Source organism: Dama dama, chromosome X (genome assembly GCF_033118175.1).
Source record: "Dama dama isolate Ldn47 chromosome X, ASM3311817v1, whole genome shotgun sequence".
NCBI lineage: Eukaryota > Metazoa > Chordata > Mammalia > Artiodactyla > Cervidae > Dama > Dama dama.
In genome coordinates this window covers 51,859,096-51,879,417 of record NC_083714.1, presented here as the reverse complement: position 1 = coordinate 51,879,417, position 20,322 = coordinate 51,859,096, and positions in this window count along the sequence as shown.

Here is a 20,322-nt window from a genome sequence, read left to right as displayed (position 1 = left end):
CTCAGATTCAGGTTTTCCAGTACTCCACAAAGACGCAGACTCCGTTGGGCCTGCGTTTTGAGCCTTCCCTGCCTGAGCAGCTCAGGCAGCCAGGAGCACTCTCCCTGGGTACAGCGCGCCTTCTCTCCTCCGCAGTCCCAGCCTCAGTTTCTGGGCACGCTGGTCCGGTGTGCCCTGTGTCTGTTCTGGGGAGCTGGACTCTAGCTGTGACCCTCCCGGTGGATGTTGACCATCCAGAATCTCAGGAAGTCTTTGGTTAGAAGCTGGAAACTTGTTTGCCGTTTGGTAGGGGTGCCCTCTCTGGGGCCGAGTTTGCCCTTTTCCCCTCCCCCCTGCCTCCTGCCTCCAGCGGGGGATGGGCCGGTCCGCAGCCGGCTAGCTCTTCTCTGGTATTCCGCTCAGTCCTTCGTTCTGGGAACGGGTGGGTAGTGCCTAAGTTTAGGGCTTTTCCCAAGTTAATTCTCTCTCTCTTGCGATCCCACAGTTTAAGTTGCTGTCTCACCTTAGCTCCCTCCAATTGCCCTCAGGGCATTCGGCCCGGTCCTTACCCTAGGCAATGCTGCCCGCTCCTCTCCGTTCTGCCCCCACTTGCTGGTGGCGGATGCGGGCGTCTGGGGTACTTTTCTGCTGGGAGTTGCTTTTAGGCATGTAATCGGTGGGTTTTATTTATTTTTCCTCCCAGTTAGGTTGCCCTCCGAGATTCGAAAACTTCCCCCAGACCCGCCAGTGAGAGGATTTCCTGGTGTTTGGAAACTTCCTCTATTACGACTCCCTTCCTGGGATGGCTCTCCATCCCTAACTCTATTGTTTCTCTTTTTATCTTTTATATTTTGTCCTACCTCCTTTCGAAGACAATGGGCTGCTTTTCTGGGTGTCTGATGTCCTCTGCTAGTGATCAGAGGTTGTTTTGTGGAGTTTGCTCAGCGTTCAAATGATCTTTCGATGAATTTGTAGGGGAGAAAGTTGTCTCTGTGTCCTATTCCTCTGCCATCTTGAAAAAGAAAATTTTAATTAAAAAAGATAGTAAAAATATATGAAAATGGAAATTGAGGAGTAATAGGGAATTTTAAAAGAAAATAAAAAATGAAAAAAGAAAAAAAAAGAAAAAACTTTTTTTTAAAATTAAAACAAAGTAGTAAAAATATATCTAGGAATTTCTCTGGAGCTGTTGCGGGCAGTGTGGGTTTGGTTCAATTTCAGATAGCTCCTTGTTCCAACTTACACTTCTGGATATCTATAGGCCCCTTCCAGTGTAGTCAGTGTTGCCTACAGGTATTTTAATCTGTTGCACCAGTCACTTCTGAAGCGGTTCCCTTTGTTTATTTGGCTTCTGTTTGCAGGTCTCTTCAGTGTCTAATTTCCGCCCTGACACAAGCGGGTGGAGGTGGTCTCTTGATTAGGTTCGCTTGTTCAGTCGTGCTGTGGGGAGGGAGGGGCGCTGCAGACAAATGTCACTGGCGTGTGTGGGGAGTACTTGCAGTGTTCCGGCCACACTGGATATGTCCCCACTCATGGCAAGTGTGCTACACTGTTCAGGCTCCAGGCTGCTCTATAGGGAGCGGGCCCTGAGTTGCGTGCAGTTCCAGTTTTCGGGTTCTCCACAGAAGTGCAAACTTGGTTGGGCCTGCGTTTTGTGCCTTCCCCAGCGGAGCAGCTCAGGCATCCAGGAGCTTCACGAGTGCACTCTCCCCGGGTGCGGTGCGCCTTATCCCCTCCACGGTCCCAGCCTCAGTTTCTGCGTGCGCTGGTCGGGTGCACCTTGTGTCTGTTCTCAGGAGCTGGTCTCTAGCCGCGACCCTCCCGGCAGATGTCGACCATCCAGAATCTCAGGAAGTCTTTGGTTAGAAACTGGGAGCCTGTTTGCAGCTTGGTAGGGGATGCCATCTCTGGGGCCGAGTTTGCCCCTTTCCCCTCCCCACTGCCTCCTGCCTCCGGTGGGGGATGGGTCGATCCACTGCCGGCTAGCTATTCTCTGGAATTGCTCAGTCTTTCTTTTGTTCTGCAAACGGCCGGCAGTATGTTCCGGCCGGTTAATTTTTTCTCTCTCTCTTGCTATCCCACAGTTTAAGTTGCCATCTCATGTTAGCTCCCTCCGATTGCCCTCAGGGCCTTCAGGCCCGGTCCTTACCCTAAGCAATGCCGCCTGCTCCTCTCTGTTCAGCCCCACTTGCTGGTGGCGGATGCGAGCACCTGGGGTATTTTTCTGCTGGGAGTCGCTTTTAGGCATGTAATCGGTGGGTTTTATTTATTTTTCCTCCCAGTTAGGTTGCCCTCCGAGATTCGAAAACTTCCCCCAGACCCACCGGTGAGAGGGTTTCCTGGTGTTTGGAAACTTCCTCTATTACGACTCCCTTCCTGGGACAGGTCTCCATCCCTAGCTCTTTTGTCTCTCTTTTTATCTTTTATATTTTGTTCTACCTCCTTTTGAAGACAATGGGCTGCTTTTCTGGGCGCCTGATGTCCTCTGCTAGCAATCAGAAGTTGTTTTGTGGAGTTTGCTCAGCGTTCAAATGTTCTTTCGATGAATTTGTAGGGGAGAAAGTGGTCTCCCTGTCCTATTCCTCCGCCATCTTGGCTCCTCCTCCATGTTCTTTTTTAATAAGTCTTTGGCACTTGCAATTTTTAGACAGTACCAACAGCTGACATAAAGTGGTCTTAAAAAAAAAAAAGCACAGGCTTATTGTAGTTATTTTCAGTTGAACAAATCAGTCCTTTCTGGTACAGTTTGAGAGCTGCTGTCTGGAACGTTTAGAAAACACAGGTCCCTGGGGACAAGTCGGGAGCAGGCTTCTGAGGCATTTCTGACAACAAACCTAGGTATTGTGTGCTCTCAAAGGCAGTTCCTGGTCGATGCCCTGTGGGCTGGGAGCTCATCTAACACTGTTGTCTAGTCGGCATGGAAGGACCCCATGGCGTTATTGACACACCTTACCAATCTTTAGTAACAAGCCACCCACGGGGGAAGTTTCTATGAAATGGAATCGTGCAAGTCTAACACTAGTGTCGAGACAAGTCAGATTGGGGCTGGCAGCAGAGAGAAAGGAAGCTGTTTGTGTTCTTTTGTGAAGTGCCCCCACCTAATTCTTCAGAGCTTGTTTCTACCTGGAAGACTTCTTTTTAACTAGATCAGGTGAGATAGTTGCTTTTCTGAGCTGATTTAGGCAATTAGATGAGTAATAAAAATGGTCAATTCTGGCCTGCCATATTGACTTTTAAACGTCTGTTTGGGGGAAAAAAATCATTTATCATGATGATTCATCTTTGAATTGTAAATCTGGTGTAGATGCAAACTTCACACTGTTCATTATTTCAGTAAGTGAGTACAAAAGCCTAGGCTCAGATAACAAAAGGCCTAGGAAGGGCTGGTTGGGAATGTGTATAGACTAGACCAGAAAGGGTGAGTGGATGTTTTATTTTAATATATGACAATTAAAAATGGGACTTCCCTGAGTGGATCAGTGGTAAAGAATCCACTTACTAATGCAGCAGACATTCAGCAGCAGGGTTCGATCCCTGGTATGCAGGAAGATCCCATATACCCCAAAGCAACTGGGCCCATGCGCCACAACTATTGAGCCTGTGCTCTAGAGCCCGGGAGCTGCAACTACTGAACCCTGCACACCCCAGAGCTCCTGTTCTGCAACAAGAGAAGCCACTGAAATGAGAAGCCCATACACGACAACTACAGAGTAGACCCTGCTCGCTGCAACTAGAGAAAAGCCCTCTCAACAATGAAGAACCAGCTCAGCCAAAAGTAAATAAATAAATACAATTATTAAAAAAAATAAAAATGGCCTATCTTCAACAATTTCTGGATTGTTTGGCATCACCCACTTGATGGACATGAATTTGAGCCAGCTCCAGGAATTGGTGATGGACAGGGAAGCATGGAATGCTGCAGTCCATGGGGTCACAAAGAGTGGGACATGACTGAGCAACTGAACTGACTGAAATAATTTCTAGGAGGATGGGATCCATTGCAAGTCTTTGGCAGAATGTACCAACTGACATTTCTGGATATAGAGTCCATATATTTATTTAGGTTTAATTAGAAGATAAGTAGTATGGGAGCTGTGTGGGGTGGGTCAGAGGCAAAATGGAAATTCTGCCATAAAGTCTGGTAGAAGGTTCAGAGGCTGGAAGGCACTGAACGGCAGGGAATGTTTAGTGAGTCTAAGAAGTGGAAGCGGCAGACAAAAAACAATGGGATCTCAAAAGGTAGCAAGCTTCAGAATAGAAATATAAAGAACTTTTAAACATAGGGTTGGAAGCTCAGTAAATGTTCGTTTCTCTGTTCTTTTTCCTAAACTGCAACAGAAAATGATAATAGTTTTCTATTGTGCTTAAACACACATGGGTGATAGTGCCACTTACTGGATTGTTAGGCAGGAAAAATGAGTTCCTACATTTCAAAACCATTCAGCAAATACTCAATTGATACAGAGATATAAATAATCTGTAATGAATAGAAAAATTTAACATTTTTGTGCACAGCTGTGTGCTAGAGCCTGTGAAAGCAAAGCCAGGTAAGCTGCCAGCTCTCCCTCAAGGAGCTTATGGATTAGTTGGGCAAATGCACATATGGAATGACAGCCAGTAAGATGGAGCACCCAGGAACTGCCCTGGAAATAGTCAGAAACAAGGAGCTCCAAAGAGGGACAACCCCAGTGGAGGGGGATGGAGCCTCACCCAGCAGGTGACTGTACAGACCTGGACTTCACGGGTTCAGGGCCGTGTCAAAGAAGGTGAAGGGCTTTCTGCTTTGGAGAAGGGTATGAGCAAAGGCAGGTATGTGTTCTGATAAGTGGATTTCATGTTGAATCATAGAAGCCACGTGGGGAGGTAGAAGGAGAATACTAGAAATCTTCTGGAAGCTGACTCTGGTGGGCCCAGAAGGGCAAGCGGGGATTTCATTGAGTCCTAGAAACAAGGAGAGACCCATCATCAGTTGAGGGGGCTACACAGGGACTTTTATTCACTTGAGGTTTGCAGGATGGCCTGAGGGAATGTGACTGGAGCCTGGGGAAATCCATTGAGAGGCTGAAACAGCAGTCTAGGGGTACAGGGATGAAAGCTGGAATTAGATCGGTAAAAGGGGAAATCAAAGGGAAAGGAGAAGTGGAATCAAAATCACATTGAGAGTAAAGCAACACAGACACAAAACATCTGTTGTTCTGTTGCAGTTTTTAAAGTTGTGGAAGCCATTCTGATAGACTATCCTGTCCCGTTGGAGTGAATGTTGATCAGATATTTACCTTGAATGAGAATAAGGATGTTAATCCTCAGTGGCCATTGACATTTTTTGGCTCGGACAATTGCTGGACTTGCCACGGTTGCATGTGGTGTCCTTAATGGTACAGTGGTACCAAAAACTGTTTAGTTCTGATTTTTCCCTTTTCTTTCCTTCCAAATAGACTCAATCAAGAAGAATTTCCAATCCATACCTCGAACATACTCCTTCTCAGGTATGATTCTTTTCTGCCTTACAGCATTTCTGAAACGATAGCTCTCAAATCCTGGTGTAGTACTTGCTAGTTAGAAATCTGCCCTTTGCTCATAATCACTCGCGTCTCCTTCATGTGGAATGACATGGCTGAAGGTCTTTGGAATGCTCTGATAATTGTATCATTGAGAAAGATGTTCACTAAATAAGGAAAAAAAAAGTTCCCCCATTTTCCAAGTCCTTTACATGAACTCGTTATGAATATGGCAGAGTTTGTATATAATAGAAATATTTTCAATTTGTTGAATGATAGAAATGCTGTATGTAAAAAATAGAGGATGTTTTACTCTGAAAACTTTGTGAAAAGGGGGATTATTTATAGGTATCTAATAGTAGAATATCCCCAGATGCTTACTGAGACAAGGTGGGGCTGCCTTCATTGTGTTGTTAAAAAATCAGCTGACTAAAAGAAAAAAAAATCAGCTGACAGGGTTGCATATTTTATAAAGACAGGAGACTGTGAGCTTTGTGAGGACAGAACCTTTGGTCTTGTTCACTACTGTATCCCAGCATCTAGAATGGGGCTGATCGCTTGCTCAGTGTTTTTGAATGACTGAGTGAATGAACACTGTCAGGACCAGTCAAGTGTCAGCTGACTCATACTCTTTTTCAGTAGTACCTTCTTTTATCTGACTTAAGTATTTTTTAATGGGTTTAGCATGTTAAAAATAAAATCATTTCCTGTCATTTTCATCTTCTCATTAGGTTGTGTTCAGGAGGTGATAGTATAAAAATTAAGGGAGTATAAGGATGGGGTTGAAGTATTCAGGATTAAGTTATAGTCAATATATTATCAATTGTTTGCCTTGGGAAAAGATAAAAATATTCTCTCAAAACTTTGTGGGTGCAAAAAGGGTTCAGCAAGAAACAAGTAAACAGATGTAAGCAATGCACCCTAAATATATCTTCATTTTCATGAGTCTTTACTTAGGAAGAGAGTTCATTTCATTTCCTTTGTGAGGCAACATTGCCCTGTGAATGAAGTTGCCAATTACAGAGAAAGGAGGTAGTTTATAAAGTGGGACATAGACCTCTCCAGATCAAAGGGATACCCTCCTTCATCCTCCAAGAATGAGAGATACATATGGGCAAATCAGAAGATTAAAAAAAGAAGCTATATGAAATTTTTATCTGCTAGGTGGAATTGTGAAGTAGATGAGTCCAGGATGCTTGGAATTAACTATGAACTCTGCAGTTGAGTGAGGCTTAAAAGCAAAACAGACAGTAGGCTGCTATCAAATTGTATCATGGTATGAGGTGCTCACCAGATAGGAAAAATTTTATTTTCCAGTCTTCCTAGACATAATGTATGCATTATCAATATGGCCGAGTTCATATAAAACTGTTCTTCAGTTTGCTGTATTGATAGAAACACTGTATGTAAAACAAAACAAAACAAAAAAAACAAAACAGGTGTTTTTTGCCCTGGAAATTTTGTGTAAAAGGAAATTATTTACAGTTAAAGCAGTTTAGCATTTGGAAAGTACTTATTATAGCCTAATAGCTTAAGTGGTCCAATAACAAAAATAAATAGAATAGGTAGTTACATAGCTATTATCTTAGCTAGGTATGCTACAATATAAGTGTTTTAAACTTAGGGACTTGGCCGTAATTTTTCTGTATAGTGTGTCATCAGCAGCTCACAAATTGTCACATTATTGTTCTGTGTTCTCAGTGAGTCTTTGTTTTGTCTATGTAGATTTATGGAGAGAATTCTTCTTGTGCAGGAAGAGCGTTGCAGGATATTATCATCATTCAGGCAGCTGACCTGATAAAGGACAGAGTGAACCTCAAAGGGTTTTGTAGGTAACACAGTTTCCTATCACCTTGTCAGAAATTCTCCTTGAGGAAAAAAAAAAGAAAGAAACCTGAAAATGTGTTAAAGTCATAATCTTGATCACAGAGAGATGGGCTATCACCAGGAGTAGGAGGGGTGTGGGGTTTGAAGTGTCTGCTTGGGAGATTGGCAGTGAATTTTCTCTTAATTTAAGGAGCCAAGTGTTGGACAGCTGGATTCCTGGTCTGAAGGTCAGGCGAGGAATGCTTAGCTGCAGGTGTGCACAGGCTTCTGAGAGTCTCGGCTCTGCTTCCTCCAAGGCGTGATGTTTTATAATGTTTTTATTGGGCATGTGCTGCGTTGGCCCTTCTGTAAATACAGGTCCCCTCTATCAGAGCTCTGTAAGGACCCTTTGGAGGTCCCTGCGGGAGAGGGCCATTTCTCTGACTCCTTCAGGAGCTGCAGGGTGGGGGAGGGCTAGGTGGGCATAGGGATGGCACTTCTGTGACTTGGCAGATGAATAAGAATGGAGGTGTTAGAGTCGATGGATGGGCGTATGGTCAGCTTAAAGTACATCTGGACCAAGAAGATGGTCATGGAGAAAGTTCAGGGCACGTGTCTCCATTTCATGGAGCCATTTAAAGAAAAAACAAACGTGAATGACCAGCTTTTTATGACTATTTTTCCAAGTAAAGGTATTAAACCACAGCAAACCATACTAGAACTACAAAAATAGACAAAGAACCACTATAATTTATTATCACTGTTTGTTCTTACAGAAATGAGATTACAAGACCATGAAATATAGGAAAGAATATTCAGAACAAATGATGCCCAAAAAAGTAGGAAAGATTCTCAGAATAAAGACGTTAACTAAATTTAGCTTTATCACCATCTCCTTATGGTATTTTCTTTTTTTTCCACTTGCCACAGATGGGAAAAATTTCATCATGGCCTAGATTTGGAGGGATAGTGCTTCCTAACCTATTTGAGTAAGAAACCTCCCCCCCTTTTCTGTTGAGGCATAGTTTACATACAGTAAAATGCACAAATCTAAGGGTACAACTGGATGAATTTTTAGTTATTACACATACCTATTGTGGCTCAGCTGGTAAAGAGTCTGCCTGCAATTCGGGAGACATGGGTTCGATCCCTGGGTTGGGAAGATCCCCTGGAGAAGGGAAAGGCTACCCACTCCAGTATTCTGGCCTGCAGAATTCCATGGATTGTATAGTCCCTGGGGTCGCAAAGAGTCAGACACAACCGAGCAACTTGCACTTTCACTTTCATGTGACTTCTATCTGCAGGAAGATCTAGGGGATTTTCACACCCCAATGATGGCTTCATGTCCCATCCCCATCAGTAACTGCCCCAGGCTGACGACTTGTTTCTAATCAAAAACTTGGCAGGATCTGTAATCTTAGACACCACTGAGCAACTCCGTAGTGGAGATGAGAGAACTGCAATGAATTAACACTTTAAAACCCCATGTCTAATTAATCTTACTAGTATTTAGGTAGGTTTTGATGCCTTCCACATAGGTTAGACATGATTTATTCTGTCGAGAAACAGTGCTTTTGTATACATGGATTTGTGAATCTCTTTAAAAAGCTCCAAGATCACCTCCACCCACTTCCTCCCATAAGGAATTCAAGTCCCTAAGTCTGAAAACCACTAGCTTAGGGCCCAGGTCAAGTAGCTGCAACAGGCTGGGATAGGGGCTGTGATGATAGTTGCATTACTTCATGTAGAATCTCTGTCTCTCTTTTTTGTTCTTTTATAGATGATGGTATCAACTTTAGACAAGTCTAAATTGTTTTTTCTTAAAAGCTAAAACTGCCTGTACAAGCATACCTCAGAGATACTGTGAGTTTGGTTCCAGAACACCCCAGTGCAATGAGTAGCACAATAAAGTGGGTCACATGGATTATTGTGTTTCCCAGTGCATGTAACCGTTATTTCACTGTAGTCTATCAGGTGTGCAATTGCATTATGTCTGAAAACAATATTAGTGCAGTTCAGTCACTCTGTCATGTCCGACTCTTTGTGAACCCATGGACTACAGCATGCCAGGCCTCCCTGTCCATCACCAACTCCCAGAGTTTACTCAAACTCGTGCCCATTGAGTCAGTCAGTGATGCCATCCAACCGTCTCATCCTCTGTGGTCCCCTTCTCCTTCCACCTTCAGTCTTTCCCAGCATCAAGGTCTTTTCAAATAAGTCAGTTCTTCATATCAGGTGGCCAAAGTATTGGAGTTTCAGCTTCAACATAAGTCTTTCCAGTGAATATTCAGGACTGATTTCCTTTAGGATGGACTGATTGGATCTCCTTGCAATCCAAGGGATTCTGAAAAGCCTTCTCCAACACCACAGTTGGAGAAAATAATATATGTAAATATAATACACGTCCCTTTTACTAAAAATTCTTTATTGCTAAAACTTGCTAACAATCATCTGAGTCTTCAGCAAGTCATCATCTTTTTGTTAGTGAAGGGTTTGAAATGTTGTGAGAAGTAGCAAAAACAGAGACACAAAGTGAGCAAATGCCATTGGAAAAATGGCACTGATAGACTTGCTAAATTCAGCTTGCCACAAACCTTCAGTTAGTAAACATAATGTCTGCAAAGTACAGCAAAGGAAACTGCAATAAAACGAGATCTGCCCCTGTCAGTCTTTGAGCCTAGCTGTGAACAGACTTACAGGATTCTTTTTTGCTCCTATATAAGGCTGTGTGTTGGACTGGTCCTTGCTCTCAGTTTTGTTCGTGATTGATATAGACTGAAAAAGAATTGGAAGATGTCCATTAATCAGATTCATGGAAAAGAACCATCCATCCAAGCAAGAGCATACTTGGGGTTTACCGGGAGTAGAATGTGGCAACAGCGTGGGTTTATAGTCTAAGGACTGATTAATGCTCTTGATTGAGAGACAAAGTGCCAACATGATAGCCTAGGCTGGGTCATTTTCATTTGTCTGGTAGTAAATTGAGTATCACATGAGAATTACTTTCACAATTTTGATATGTTTTCCGTTCATTTGGTACTATATGAAAAGTCACACTACTCTTTTGAGCCTTCATGTAAGTCTCTAAATACCACTGTCCCATTGCATGAGATGAGGGTCTGTCTGTACTGCTATGAAGAGATTACTAAAACTGTAACTGGAGACGGAAGGAGGCCAAGAAAAGCCAAGTGTTTAACTTCAGAGATTAGTAAAATTCATGTTTTGCTGTGGGAATCATATTGGCCTTGGAGCCATCACCTCTGTATCATAATGTTTCTATATAGCATTGGGGCACTGGTGAGATCCCCATGTACTTAGAACAGCTTCTGGATTCAGTACAAGACTGATGATATGTGGGGAGTAAGAACTGCTGTGGGTGTTCACACTCCTCCCTTCCAGGCATCTCTGATTTCTCCACCACCCTCCTCTAAGTCCTGTAGGTTCGGGGATTTAAAGTAGATTGTTGCTGACCTGGTCCACAAGTCAAGGAGGTTGTTGGTTAACAGCAGTGGCTACTCACCTCATTCTCTTTGCTTTGGTGGTATTGTTGTTCAGTTGCCAAGTCATGTCTGACTCTTTGCGGCCCTGTGGATGGCAGCACATCAGCCTTCCCTGTCCTTCACAATCTCCCAAGGTTTGCTCAAACTCATGTCCATTGAGTCGGCAAATTGGTGGTATTAGTGATAGTGTTTATCTTTATCCCAGTGATGTTTTGCCTGGTGCAAAGGGATTGTCGAAAGCAATTCGAAACACAATATGATAAATCGCAGGTAGAAGTAGAAGGAGATCGTGCACAACTAAAACAGTAGCTTACTCTGAGAGCAGGAGCTTGATTATTAAGTAATAACTACACATGACAGCAGTCATGGCTATACCGTGTTTTAGGAAATTGACTCAGTCCTGCCCACCACCCTCTCCTCCTTGCCCCCAAGACAGAGCAAGTCTTTCCCATTGAGAAGGTAGGGCTGGGTCACTGGCCTCACCTGGCAGCCCATTAGAAGTGAGGACTCTGAGGCTGCACCAGAATCTTCATGTTAACAAGGTCTCCCAGGTAACTCCCACTCAACACAAACATGGGAAGCCCTGTTCTGAGAAACGTCTTCCTGATCACCTGTGAAGAAGCAAGCCAGTGCATCTATCTAGTCACCATTTGCAATTTGAAAGTTTAGTCTGTTTAGTAAATGTTTTGTTGTATCCTGCCACCTTCCAGGTGATGTCAGACACATAATAGGCTGAGAAACCATTTGTATTGTTCTGAGAATGAGGATTAAGATGATAAAAGTGCTTTACAAGCCAAAAGATGCTGCTAATTGATGGAGGTGTTGAGGAATTAACACTTTGAGCATTTACTAATGAAAGTTGTCCCATAGAATTAGAAGTTAATATTGATGGTTTGGTCTAATTGCCTGTTTTGTTACAATCTGTTTTCTTGTGTTGTTTAAAAAAATCCATTTATTTGATTCTTAATCTTTCTTTTGTCTTACTGCTAACCTGCAACTGGAATTGTACAGTTGGTACAACTTAGAATTGCCTTAATGACCTCAGAGTATCTTTTAAATCTTTTAAAATCTTTACCCAAGAAAGTAATATTTTAACTAAAGCTAGAATAGTTGTTCAGATATCTCAGCAGAAATGTTTACTACCTTATTTTTCCATCATCCATGAAAATAAAGCATCTCATGGCATTTCTGCATTCTGTTGGTTACTGGGTGATTTCTAGATATTTGTGATTATGCCAGTCATAAAAGATAGGCAATATTTTTCTGTTCTAGAAATACAAACAAATGTTGGCATCTTTTGGTCCTTAAATAAAAAACATGGGAGAAAGATAGTCATTTACATGATACAAGTGATTAAAAAATATTTTGGTGTGACTTTTTTCATATGGGAGAGTGGGTTTCAATTAAATTTCTGCAAATTGAAGAACCTTATTTCAGAAAGTTTTCATCATTTGGTTTTTCATCTGAGGCTGATAAAGATGGAAAGGTAGGCATGAAGATACTGCTTATAATACCCAGATTAGGGCATTCTTTGAATTCAGCTGTATGTTTTAAGATGAATTACAGAAAGTATTTCTTTTTTTTTTTCAGAAACTATTTCTTAAGGTGGTTAGCAGAATCCATCATCCAGGTTTGTGGGTTTATGATGCTGGCTGCTTGGTGGATTGCTTATACTATATTAACAGTCAAATTTATTGTTGAGACAAATATTAGGCTTAATCTCTGTTTGAAGAGTAGAAAACAAAACATTATACCCTTCACTATGATGTAACTGGGTCTAATCTTGGAATTATTTTGTTCTCAAAGAAATGAGATAAAAATGTGTAAATGGTTGCACCAAAGTTAATAACCACTTGTCTTATCAAGGCAAAAACATTTAAATAAAGGACTGCTAAATTTATTCCTTCGTTTATTCAAATGTATGTGTTCAGAAGCTTCCCTGGTAGCTCAGCTGGTAAAGAATCTGCATGCAATGCAGTCGACCCCAGTTTGGTAAACACCGAAATCAGATTTGTGCTTTGCAGGAGCAACCGCGAAGAAAGACCCCACATCTAAGGTAAGAGAAATCCAGGTAAGACGGTAGACACTGAGAGAGGGGATCAGGGGGAAGGCAGACTGAAACTACAGTCATGGACAGCTAGCCAATCTGATCATATGGACCACAGCGTTGTCTAACTCAATGAAACTAAGCCATGCCATGTGGGGCCACCCAAGACAGTCAGGTCATGGTGGAGAGTTCTGACAGAATGTGGTCCACTGGAGAAGGGAATGGCAAACCACATCAGTATTCTTGCCTTGAGAACCCCATGAACAGTGTGAAAAGGCAAAAAGATAGGACACTGAAAGATGAACTCCCCAGATCAGTAGGTGCCCAATATGCTACTGGAGATCAGTGGAGAAATAACTCCAGAAAGAATGAAGGGATGGAGCCAAAGCAAAAACAACACCCAGTTGTGAATGGGACTGGTGATAGAAGCAAGATTCGATGCTGTAAAGAGCAATATTGCATAGGAACCTGGAATGTTAGGTCCATGAGTCAAGGCAAATTGGAAGTGGTCAAACAGGAGAGGACAAGAGTGAACATTGACATTCTAGGAATCAGCGAACTAAGATGGACTGGAATGGGTGAATTTAACTCAGATGAGCATTATGTCTACTGCTGTGGGTAGGAATCCCTTAGAAGAAATGGAGTAGCCATCATAGTCAACAAATGAGTCCGAAATGCAGTACTTGGATGCAGTCTCAAAAACTACAGAATGATCTCTGTTCGTTTCCAAGGCATACCATTCAATATCACGGTAATTCAAGTCTATGCCCTGACCAGTAGCGCCGAAGAAGCTGAAGTTGAACGGTTCCATGAAGACCTACAAGAACTTCTAGAACTAACACCCAAAAAAGATGTCCTTTTCATTATAGGGGACTGGAATGCAAAAGTAGGAAGTCAAGAAACACCTGGAGTAACAGGCAAATTTGGCCTTGGAGTACGGAATGAAGCAGGGCAAAGGCTAACAGAGTTCTGCCAAAAGAACGCGCTGGTCATAGCAAACACCCTCTTTGAACAACACAAGAGAAGACTCTACACATGGACATCACCAGATGGTCAACACCGAAATCAGCTTGATTATATTCTTTGCAGCCAAAGATGGAGAAGCTCTATACAGTCAGCAAAAACAAGACCTGGAGCTGACTGTGGCTCAGATCATGAACTTCTTGTTGCCAAATTCAGACTGAAATTGAAGAAAGTGGAGAAAACCACTAGACCATTCAAATCAAATCCCTTATGACTATACAGTGGAAGTGAGAAATAGATTTAAGGGACTAGATCTGATAGACAGAATGCCTGATGAACTATGGGACAGAGGTTCGTGACATTGTACAGGTGACAGGGATCAAGACCATCCCCAAGAAAAAGAAATGCAAAAAAGCAAAATGGCTGTCTGAGGAGGCCTTACAAATAGCTGTGAAAAGAAGAGAAGCAAAAAGCAAAGGAGAAAAGGAAATATATACCCATTTGAATGGAGAGTTCCAAAGAATAGCCAGGAGAGATAAGAAAGTCTTCCTCAGTGGTCAGTGCAAAGGAATAGAAGAAAACAATAGAATGGGAAAGACTAGAGATCTCTTCAAGAAAATTAGAGATACCAAGGGAATATTTCATGCAAAGATGGGCTCAATAAAGGACAGATATGGTATGGACCTAAGAGAAGCAGAAGATATTAAGAAGAGGTGGCAAGAATACACAGAAGGACTGTACAAAAAAGATCTTCATGACCTAGATAATCACGATGGTGTGATCACTCACCTGGAGCGAGACAGCCAGGAATGTGAAGTCAAGTGGGCCTTAGGAAGCATCACTACAAACAAAGCTAGTAGAGGTGATGGAATTCCAGTTGAGCTATTTCAAATTCTAAAAGATGATGCTGTGAAAGTGCTGCACTCAAAATGCCAGCAAATTTGGAAAACTCAGCAGTGGCCACAGGACTGGAAAAGGTCAGTTTTCATTCCAATCCCAAAGAAAGGCAATGCCAAAGAATGCTCAAACTACGACAGAATTGCACTCATCTCACACGCTAGTAAAGTATTTCTCAAAATTCTCCAAGCCAAGCTTCAGCAATATGTGAACCATAAAATTCCAGATGTTCAAGCTGATTTTAGAAAAGACAGAGGAACCAGAGATCAAATTTCCAACATTCGCTGGATCATCGAAAAAGCAAGAGAGTTCCAGAAGAGCATCTATTTCTGCTTTATTGACCATGTGTGGATCACAATAAACTGTGGAAAATTCTGAAAGAGATGGGAATACTAGACCACGTGACCTGCCTCTTGGGAAACCTGTATGCAGGTCAGGAGGCAACCATTATAACTGGACATGGAACAACAGACTGGTTCCAAATAGGAAAAGGAGTATGTCAAGGCTGTATATTGCCACCCTGCTTATTTAACTTATATGCAGAGTACATCATGAGAAACACTGGGCTGGATGAAGCACAAGCTGGAATCAAGATTGCTGGGAGAAATATCAATAACCTCAGATATGCAGGTGACACCACCCTTATGGCAGAGAGTGAAGAAGAACTAAAGAGCCTCCTTGATGAAAGTGAAAGAGGAGAGTGACAAAGTTGGCTTAAAGCTCAACATTCAGGAAACTAAGATCATGGCATCTGGTCCCATCACTTCATGGCAAATAGATGGGGAAAAAGTGGAAACAGTGTCAAGACTTTATGTTTTGGGGCTCTGGAATCACTGCAGATGGTGATTGCAGCCATGAAATTAAAAGATGCTTACTCCTTGGAAGGAAAGTTATGAACAACCTCGACAGCATATTAAAAAGCAGAGACATTACTTTGTCAACAAAGGTCCGTCTAGTCAAGGCTATGGTTTTTCCAGTAGTCATATATGGATGTGAGTTGGACTATAAAGAAAGCTGAGCGCTGAAGGATTGTTGCTTTTGAACTGTGGTGTTGGAGAAGATTCTTGAGAGTCCCTTGGACTGCAAGGAGATCCAGCCAGTCCATCCTAAAGGAGATCAGTCCTGGGTGTTCATTGGAAGGACTGATGCTGAAGCTGAAACTCCAGTACTTTGACCACCTGATGCAAAGAGCTGACTCATTGGAAAAGACCCTGATGCTGGGAAAGATTGAGGGCAGGAGGAGAAGGGAACGACAGAGGATGAGGTGGTTGAATGGCATCAGAGACTCAATGGACATGAGTTTCGGTAAACTCCGAGAGTTGGTGATGGACAGGGAGGCCTGGAGTGCTGCAGTTCATGGGGTCACAAAGAGTCTGACACAACTGAATGACTGAACTGAACTGAACTGAATGTATTCAGAGATCTTGCTCTGTGCCTGGACTGTTCTAATGTTGAGGTTTCGTCATGAGTTACATACATATAATCCCTGTTCTCCTGAAAATTATTCTCATAATAATAATTATGAGAAAGCAGGTATTATTCATTTGGAAAGATGTATGATTGTTAAATGTTAGGTGACATAAATAAAAAGTATAAGAAGATAAGCTTCTGTAAGGAAGTGATATTTGAGCTGAAATCTGAAACATGAATAAGAAGTGCATGTCATTTATTCTTGAGTTGCTTGTCTAAAAGGCATTTAGAAAGATGGTAACGATAACCCTATATGCAAAACAGAAAAAGAGACACAGAAATACAGAACAGACTTTTGAACTCTGTGGGAGAATGTGAGGGTGGGATATTTCAAAAGAACAGCATGTATACTATCTATGGTGAAACAGATCACCAGCCCAGGTGGGATGCACGAGACAAGTGCTCGGGCCTGGTGCACTGGGAAGACCCAGAGGAATCGGGTGGAGAGGGAGGTGGGAGGGGGGATCGGGATGGGGAATATGTGTAAATCTATGGCTGATTCATATCAATGTATGACAAAACCCACTGAAAAAAAAAATAACAGCTAATATCTTTTAAACATAAAAAAAAAAAGAAAAAAAAGGCACGTGAAAGGGATGGTATTAAATTTCATTGGTTTTTTTTTGACAAATGGGTGGCAACCATGTCTTACTGTGAATGGCTTTGCTTTTATCTAGGAGAAGCTGCATTGGGTCAGAACTGGTAGATTGGCTTCTAGAACACTGTCCTTTCATCCAGTGCAGATCTATGGCCATATGGGTCTGGCAGCTCCCTACTGGACATGGGAATTCTGTCATCAGGTTAGTATTATGTGTTCTGAAGGCACAGAATGCTGAAGCTGTTAAGCTGCCTGACCAAAATGTGTTTGATTTTCTAGATGATATTATAATCTAGATGGAAATTGTTTTTGCTGGTAAATATTTGTGTTCTCTTATAAATGAAAGTGGCATCTTTTGTTATTTCTCACACCTTTTGATACTTGCTGATTCATTAACTACAACCTGTAAGAGTCTTTCCCTTATCCCATCTCTTCTCTACTCAAAATGATGCTCACAATTTTTTAAAAAGATTAGTGGACATCTTTAGTTGCTCTAAATGTGTGATTTGTCTTGCTGTACTTAGAATACTCATTAGAAACTGACTATATGCATAGAAGGTGTATGTCATTTTAATTGTATAAGGAATCATGAACAGCTAGAAATATGATCTATGAAAATAAACTATTTAAATAGAAGAGAAAATTGATGTTAACTAGACACTAAAATTGGAGAAGGAAATGGCACCCCACTCCAGTATTCTTGCCTGGAGAATTTCATGGACAGAGGAGCCTGGCAGTCTATAGTCCATGGGGTCGTAAAGAGTCAGATACGACTGAAGCGACAGCACAGACACTAAAATAGATGGTGAATATTTATATTCTTTGTTGAGTCCAGGGAATTGACGAATTAGAAGTTAAGCATCCTGGATTCTTTATTTACCTCTACCACACAGGTGCTGGGTCACTAGGAAGCTCTTTTCTTTTCTAGGTTATATATATTGAGGGTTAGAGAACAAAATAAGTTGCAGAAAGGCATACCCAAGTCCTGCTGTGGGAAAGTGGTACAGATGGGGATGTGGGTGTCATCTTAGTTGGTCACACCTAGCACCTGATGCTCTTATTTAGAAAAGCAGTTAACTGCCTTTGAGGATTATAATTATCAGCTTGCTTGTGAGGTTCAGGTTTCTGGTTTGCAAAACATTTTATGTTAATATTTTTAGGAAGTGTCTCCACTTCATCCCAGCCTTGGTAGTGTTGGTATTTTCTGCCATATAATTCTTAGTTGCGTGGAAGGGGGCTGTCTTGTACATGATAGGATGTTTAGTAGCATCCCTTTCTTCCAGCCTCCAGATGCCAGTAGCACCACCTTATCATGGCAACTCCGAATGTCACCAGACGTTGTTAAATGTCCTCAGGGAGGGGAACAGTTGCCCCTCGTTGAGAACCCCCTATCTAAAACTTGGCATAGTTTTGTATTTGTATACCATTTAAGTAATTAAATGTACTGCTTTGGGACACTAAAGGAAAAAAAAAAGAAAGAAATTTCTTATAGTTCCTTGGAATTGCTATGGATTTCACCTGTCCCTGAAGCAAAAGCATTGTAAAATCCATGTGAATGCGCTGACTGAAGTTTCAAATAATAAAAATAGCTTGGTCAGTAAGTCCTTTTTCATTCAATGTGATTGTAAGCATGAATGGACTTAATTATGGTCCTATCCCTAGCTTCTCCCTAGTAATTAGTAGACCTTTCAGTTTATTACTTGGTTTATGACTCTGTAAATAATATACTTTAGAAAACTGATCCTCACCTTTTTTGTTTCCAACAGTGGACCAGCATTTATACTTTTAGGACACCTATGTTTTCTACCAGATTTCGTCTGATGAGTGTAACTATTTGTACTGGGAGTTTGAGGAAGAAGAGGCATGGCAGAATGGTGTCAGACTCTTGCTGCAGCTTGTGCCTCTCATTCCCAGTCGAGCTGGCATCTGTGAACTGTAAGTAGATGCTGTTTTGTTCCATTGTAAAATTATTCTCACTTTGAGAACCATCCCTGTGTCTGGGGACGGAGCTCTTCTTTTTAAGACCATCTCCTTTAAAAAGTAATTGTTTTATTCCCATTTCTCAGATGTAGGTTCAGAAAGGTAAAATGATGAAAATTCAGCCCAGCATTAGCTGGTGTTCAAACCCCAGAAGTCCATGCCCTGCCAGCTGCACCATACTGCTTCTGATTTAATCATTGCTATATGAGTAGATGATCCAAATTGGGAATAAACATGATTTAGCTGAAGTTGGAATAAAATAATAACCAACATCTTATCCTCTAGCTAAGTCATGACTTTCCTAAGAAAAATCTCAACAGACATTTCTGCAAATAATCTAGAAGCAACATTTGGCAAATTAAAACCCATGAATCATTATCACATGAAGACACTAAGTCACTATATGATTAAAATGAATTAAAATGAATTCATTAGAAGAGATTTGGGAACAGGACTTGAGTCATGATATGATGAATCTGACATGCCTTTGTTTATCCACAGCATTCATGACAAGCTTATTTCAGTATCAATCACAGATTAAAATTTTTATTAGTAACTTTTGTATATTCAGTTTTTAGAATACATTGAAATTAGAGGGCAAGTGTTATTATCCTCATGGGTAAGAAAAATAGGTTCAGGGAGAAACACCTACAACCATAGCAAAGATGAATTACTCTTGTTTAAAAAAGACAGTATTGAACAGTTAATACAGGCTTTTAGAAAAGATAGAAATATCAGAATAAGATACTAACAGGTTGATTGTAGAGAATGTACTTCGTGTCAGGAACTATGCTACATGCTTCATATTTGTTATTTCATCTTCCAATGAATTGTATAAAGCAGTTTCTATTATTTTAAAGTGAGGAAACTGAGGCATACAGATCAGGTAACCTATCTAAGGTCACACACGTGGTGTGTGGCACATCCCATGTCTGGCTGGCTGTCACACCCATGCTGTTAACACCTGCTAGAGTATGTGCCTAGGAGTTATGGGGGTCATTCTAGCTTCCCTTCTGAGATGTGATAATCAGAAGCTATAAAAATGTTAGACTGACTCTGTTAGACTGACTCTGAAATGGTTATGAATTCAGTGCCATTGGCATTGCCACTGTTCATAGAGGACCTTGTCATGGTAAAGCAAATTCAAATAGAATGCATCATTCAACTAAGTATGGAAAATGTTCCCTAATGTAATATACTTTTAATATAGGCCAGAAGTTTCCCAGGAAAAGTCAAGGAGCATTTCAATAAATTTTAAAAAGCTTTCTAAGTAAGCTAGAGGTGGCTGTGACTTTCTGTGATTCCATGGACTGAGATTCTCTGGCAGCTCTTCTTAACCATTTCCTCTACTGAACTCAGAAGTGTGTGCAGTCCTGATGGGTGTACCAAGAGTAATGGGGGCATAAGGGGGTCTGCAGTAAACTTGCAAGCAGTCCTCATGGTTAGCTCCGCTCCTTTCTCCCCACTGAGAAAGCAAATCGACATGCCAGTGAGAGGACCTTGTTACAGGGAAACCCTAAGTCTGATGCAGGTTCTAAAAATGAAACTCTTTGAAAAAATTTGGTTCCTAATATTAACTGCATA